The sequence below is a fragment of the Puntigrus tetrazona genome, chromosome 18 (genome assembly GCF_018831695.1).
Source record: "Puntigrus tetrazona isolate hp1 chromosome 18, ASM1883169v1, whole genome shotgun sequence".
Classification (NCBI taxonomy): Eukaryota; Metazoa; Chordata; class Actinopteri; order Cypriniformes; family Cyprinidae; genus Puntigrus; species Puntigrus tetrazona.
This window is the reverse complement of record NC_056716.1, coordinates 19106353-19112760: the sequence shown is the minus strand read 5'-3', so window position 1 is coordinate 19112760 and position 6408 is coordinate 19106353.

Genomic DNA, 6408 nt, shown 5'->3' with positions numbered 1-6408 from the left:
ACGTCTGGACTCTCATTCTCACGGCACCCATTCACTGCACAGCTTCCATTGGCGAGAAAATGATGGAAAGCTATTTTTTTTCCCCAAACTCATCTACATCTTTCATTGCCTGATGGTACAAACATTCTCAGCAAATGTTCGTTTTTGGGCAAACGATTCCTTTAAGCAAATATGAATTAGCATTAGAATGAGCTATGTATTCCTTCCTAGTCTGCAGCGCTGGCAGTCCAGAGGGTGCGAGTGACCCCAGTAAGTTACGGACTCATAAGATGTCTGCATATATTTAGAGTGAGGAGATGGTTGGCAAACAGAGAAGCCCCAGTCGACCCGATCTGATTTATGAGTTTGTTCCAGCTGGCCCGCAAGCAACCTTGACTCGCCAGCATATCATTGTTAGGAACCTCGCTAAGAGTAACGCACAGCCTCATGGTGTGAACGCCTTTAGGGAGGAACCGAGGACAGCCTGATGTATACCGTGAAATAAAGTGGCGTAAACTTTCTCAACACGTCCCCTCAGCCTGCCAGAGAAACAAAGTCGCGTTGAAGTTCCCGGGCTGATACATCGAGCTCTTCCAAGCAAGAACTAGTTACTCGGTTTGCCAAAGTGCGCAAGAGTTCTTGGCACCGGATCTCTGAAACATATTCAAGAGTTTGGTCTGAGATACTCAGGAGCAAGTAAATGAGATATCCTGGAACATACTTGCATTTTCTGCTTTGTTTTCCGAGTTATATCCGATTTATGCGTCTCTAAAAATGCGTATAATGATATACAAAGATACTATTTGCAAATTTTGGGGTTAGAAGTGGATAGAAATCTCGTGCATGACGTCCAACGTTGCAGAAAAACGGTCAAATATACATTTTATTTGAACAAAAATAGAACGTGAAAATACAATTTAAAATACCTGTTTTCTGTGCGAATGTATTTTCACATAATCCTTTAGAAACCACTCTAATATACACAGAAAGAACAACATTTATCTTAAATATAAATGCCTTTGCTGGATAAATATAATGCATCCTTGTTGAAAATCAAAAGTCTCAAAAGTAACGCATGGTTAGGATCGTTTCAATTCCACAATAAAAGAGTTTCAGTAGATGTGTTTACTGCTCAAGTTCTGAGAACATTAGCATTTTTTTTTTCTTTACTTCTTTCAGAAACTGATGATGGCGATGTTAAAAATATATTAACATGACGTCTGAATATGCTCTGAACACAAGTCATTATGCACTAAATGGCTTCTCCAGGACATGTTGTGGAGTCTGTAGAGTTTAAGCCATCAAGTTATCAGAGGGGCTGAACTCAGTAGTGAATCTATATTTTTTCGCTATCATTAATCTTTGTGAACATATTATTGCCGTCGAGACGGAATATGGAACTGATGAAGCTCTGAGGCCTCCTACGTGGCTCATACTTTTTTTTTTTCCATTTCAGAAGCCTTTGCACTGGTAGTAAATTCATGCTGTTTATGTTTAAACACATTTCTCACATTGCATCTGAGCTATGATAAATCACCAGTCCCTGAGACGTGTTTAAGGCATGTTTGAATTAATTATACCAGTTGTTGTGACAAGTACCTATTTAAGAGGTTCAGCATGCTGAAGAACACCTCCGACACATTCCTCCATATTTTTTCGAACGGAGAACATATTTGTCAATGCAATGGTATCTCAAACCCCACGTAAATGGAGAAGCGCAAGCCACAATGCTGTTGAAAGTCACACAATTTATTCAAAGCATGCATATTAAAAGAGGACGTTCGTTTTGGTGGAACCACTTTCAGGATGAAAAAAAATGTTTAAAACATTGATAATAATAAAAAAAAAGTTTATTTAGCATCAAATCAGCATATTAGAATAAATTCTGAAGGATCATGTGACACTGAAGACTGGAGTAAAATCACAGGAATAAACGACATTTTAAAATGGCAATTTATAATTGTAATAATATTTCACAATTATTTGAATCAAATAAACGCCACTAATGAGTATAAAAGAGTTATTTCAAAAACATCTCAATCCTACAACCCCAAACTTTTAAAACTGCTGAAAATCTGTTAATATTGTAGCACAAGATATTGTGAGGTTTAGTGAGATACGTACGTTAAATAGACATTTAAACCGTAACCAAAAATGTTTATGAACCTAAATCCACCCATTATATCTGTCCTTTCACTACATTTTCATTGTGTTGTCTTATTCTTCATGTATCGTAAGCAAAAAGGGAACAAACTCTGGTTGGTCACTTTACATGTCAGTCAAATGGTGTATAAGTGGGCGGTTCTTACATAAGCTTCAAAGTGGTCCAGATGGGTTCTGCATGACTAATATAGATGTTTATGCCACTTTCGGTGATAAGAGGATGACGTGAATACACAAGCAAACCCCTGTTCTAGCATCTTCTATTGATTAATCTCTCTTTTGCTTGTGAGGTTTTACACTCAAACAGATTCAAAAATCATGATTTTAGGTGCATAATCCCTCAGGCTTTCTCTGTAACTCCTCCACTCTTTCATACCTGATCTCCTCTACGTTTTGCTCCTCCACACTCTCCTCTGCTCTGTTTTTGATGCTTTCCGAGAACATCACTCGCTTTTTGCAGAACCATTAGAGGTTGTCCTTGCAGGGGAAAAAATACAAATAAATTACACAGACACTCGTGTGAACGCAAAGCCCTTTTGCAAAGAGTGCACGCACATTTTCATCACTGAAAGCCAACACGTCTATGAGATGCCTTCAAAGTGCTCCCGTGCCTTTAAATAGATGTCTATTCACCCAACAATTAAGTAGACACCTCAGTCAGTTCTTGGTCACATACTTTGGAAGTTTTTTTTTGTCATTTTGCAGATGGGAACATGATTGAAAGCAACACTTAGTTTCATAGCCTGAGGACGTTGCATGGCTCGGCTCTACAAATTTGATCAAGTAATAATAATACCCAATTGGAAAATATGAGTGAAACTGAGAATTTACTCTCGCCTCACGGCAAAAGTTGTCTTACTTGTAATTGATATTTTGTCAAAATAATTGCTTTAAATTAGTTGTAGAAAAATCAATTTTGCATTTCATGACGATAATAATAACAATAATAATCCTAAGATTGTTATTCTTCGGGGGAAAAGGTTTGGAAGTGTAAAACAGCAAAAATAAAGGGTATATCTGAAACTCACCATTGCAATGCTTTGTTGGTGTTTTTTTTTAGAGGTTTTCTGCGTGTTTCTGGTCTGCTTTGTTTGATGACCTGAATTGGCGTAAGTCTGGCATTGATGTTATGCATTAATAACATAAAAAAGGTTATTTTTAAGTAATGCATTGAATATATCCAGCAAAACATTTTCTGGAGCATTTTAAACTAAATATTGATCTCTGGCAACCTCTGTAAAATTAACAAGGTTTTTTTTTTTTCTTCTAATGCATGCATACAAAACTATTTTGAATCGATGTGCATTTAATCATAAGAAAAATGAACAATGCGTTACAGTTGAGTGTATTTGAAGTAAATTTAAATAAATATAGAATTTATAAATCACATATTATACAACTACTAACTCATTTTAAATAAAATATACGGTATTACATTTTCAAGGAAATTAGAACCTACAATTGTGAGTAAATATTATACTTTTGCAAAAATAAATTATATTATATTATATGGAAAAATTCTGCAACAGGTTTATTGTTGCTCATTGTTTTACATGTTGTTCTTATATTTATAGTGCAAGAAGGTAGGTAAATAAATAGCACAAGTTTTAAAATGGAATTAATAAATATATATTTCTTTGGATAATGGACTTTTGGGTTTTAGGTGAATGAAACGGTTAAAAAGGTTAAAGAATTGCTCAAACGAAACCCAAAATATGATTGACATCAGCTAATAAGGACACTTTAGCCCTAATCATCACTTATTATCCAGTAGGAAGGGAGCAAGATAAAATCCAGTCTGTGTAAATGAGGTAAAACTGTTCTGTCTTCTTTTGCGATTCTGTTTCAGGAAATTTCGAGCTGGCTCTCTAGAAGTGCTCTGACAGCTCCAGATTCCCTCATAAAGGACCGGCCAGCCCTCAGCAGAGAGGCTCGACTAGATAAAACTTCAATAATAAATCACTGCTTATGCACTTTGTTACATTTCTACACCATCGGTTTTGGCAAAGGTCTTTAATTTTTCATTCCAGACTCATTTCCTGACGGTGCTAACATTTCCAGAGCACCAAGTGCATTCAAGCGTACGCCATGCTTTCTCGCAACATGACGTGTCTGCCATTTTAATGGCTCCCATCCGACTCTAATCATTCCGTCGTATTCGCCGAGATTTGCGACCCGGAGCTTAAAAGCAGTGGACCGAATTTCTGCATCCGTGACATCTACCTGTCAATGAGCGAGTAGCCAAGGCGCGCGGATTCAATTGATTGACTGCTATTAGTTGAGTCGTGTTGAACGTGACGCCAATTATGATAAGCTTTAATGCGGCGTACGCTAATTGCAGACAGGCTATAATAGCTACTGTGGGAACCGCAGTCATGTTGCATGGAATGACAGCTACATGAAGGTGGAAATGAAATGCCTTGTTAACCGATGAAGGTAATAACGCATGTTTTCCACCCGATCGGCTCTCGTGACGGGGTGATGGTACAGTGCAACGATGTACGTTGAGATACAATCAAAGCCTCTCCATCAATTCGTTTTTAGATAGCCAAGACGTTTTGTCTCACTTTGCATCACAATGTTCTGCCTGAGCGAGTATGCGTATTCTTGTTTAAGGTTTAACTAACGCTAAACAGTTTTGTCACACCTCTGCTCAGCAACAGATGTTTGGAAAAGTTGGCGAACAGAAGTGCCATTAGTGCATTCCGAGCGTTTATGCCATGCCGCGCATTGAACATATGTCTCCGTAACATTGCCATTTTAAAGTCCCAGAAATTATGTAAGGAAGCTTAAACTTTCCTATAGTTTACAATAATACACTTTCCGTCATGTAACGTCCCCAAAACAGCATTTCTGCGGCAGATGCATGGCTTTGCAATTGCAAATCAGCGATTTAGAGTAGTGCATCTCCGCATCGCATTCAAGTTTTAGGCAAAAGTGTTTCACTTTCATCCACCAAAGGATGTGCTTCTATGATACCTGCTCTCTCTTCTTGATTTCCCGTGGGTGCACTGCAGGTAAACAAATTTAATTAAGCCAATTTGTTATTTTATTTCAGTTTCTTAAAACACAATGTGCGCATACAGTATCCGTGTATGTGATTGTGAGGCGTGGTAATTGCGAGAGGCGATGACAAATGTCGTTACTCATGTCTTTTGGCAGCCCTGTAATGGGATAAAGAATCGGTGACAAGATGCATAAATGGCCAAATGACACACGACAGACGGACAGACAGACAGACATGTTGACATTTCAGTTTTAAAATGCCCGAGCTTCTGCAATTCTTCTTGCACGGCTGTGAAATGCGTGTTCGCTCTCATTTGTGAAGCTAATAGTCCCAGAAAAGCAGAACAAGAAGCGGCTGAATACATTCATTTCATTTCATGGGCCGGGTGAAATAATGGACCCAGTCGCTGCATGCCTGAGGATATTGACATATTGCTCACGGGCATAATTCACATCACACCTGGAGACTGTATTAACCAACATTGCTATTATTCAGATGGGCCAATGAATAAATAAATATATAATTACAAACAGTACTTTAAAGTTAACTTTGATATTGTTTGTAACACTTTATTTATATGTGAAACGGGATGTGATTATGTACTATAAAAACCCTAAGTACAAGCAATTAATTAACATTGCTTAGCACTTATATTTATAATTACAATGTAACCAGGACACTTACAACTGAAGTTCATCCCGGATGTTTAAAGGGGTCAGATGTGATATATTGTATATTTGGTGTAATGCAATGTGTTTACATGGTTACTGTGCATTATCGTTTCTCCTCTAAGCCCCGCCTTCCTGATATTGGTTGATTTGAAGTTCATTGTTCTAAAAGAGCAAGGTATGCTCTGTGTTTTCTTCCACCATGTGTCTTCCTTGCCCTTATTTGGTCCTTCCTGTTCCTGTCCTCATTGATCATTAGTTAATGTCCCCTGCCTGTGTTTGCCCACCTGTTTCAGCTCTCCCTGATTGTTTCCATACCCTTATATTCATTCAGTTTGCCCCTTGTTTTAGTCTGTGTTTAATTTACGTAAATGTTATTAGCGTGTCGGAGCTTCATACTCCTGTGTCTAGCTGTTAACTATAACCAAAACACGTTATGGATAATATGATAATATGTTTCATGCATGGAAATTTAATGTACATATATTACAGTTATATATGGCAAGACTAGCGGCAGGTTGCATAGGATTATCGACATTGTGGATGTTTGTGAAGCTGGAGCCAGATTGTGAATTATAAATACGTTCGCTT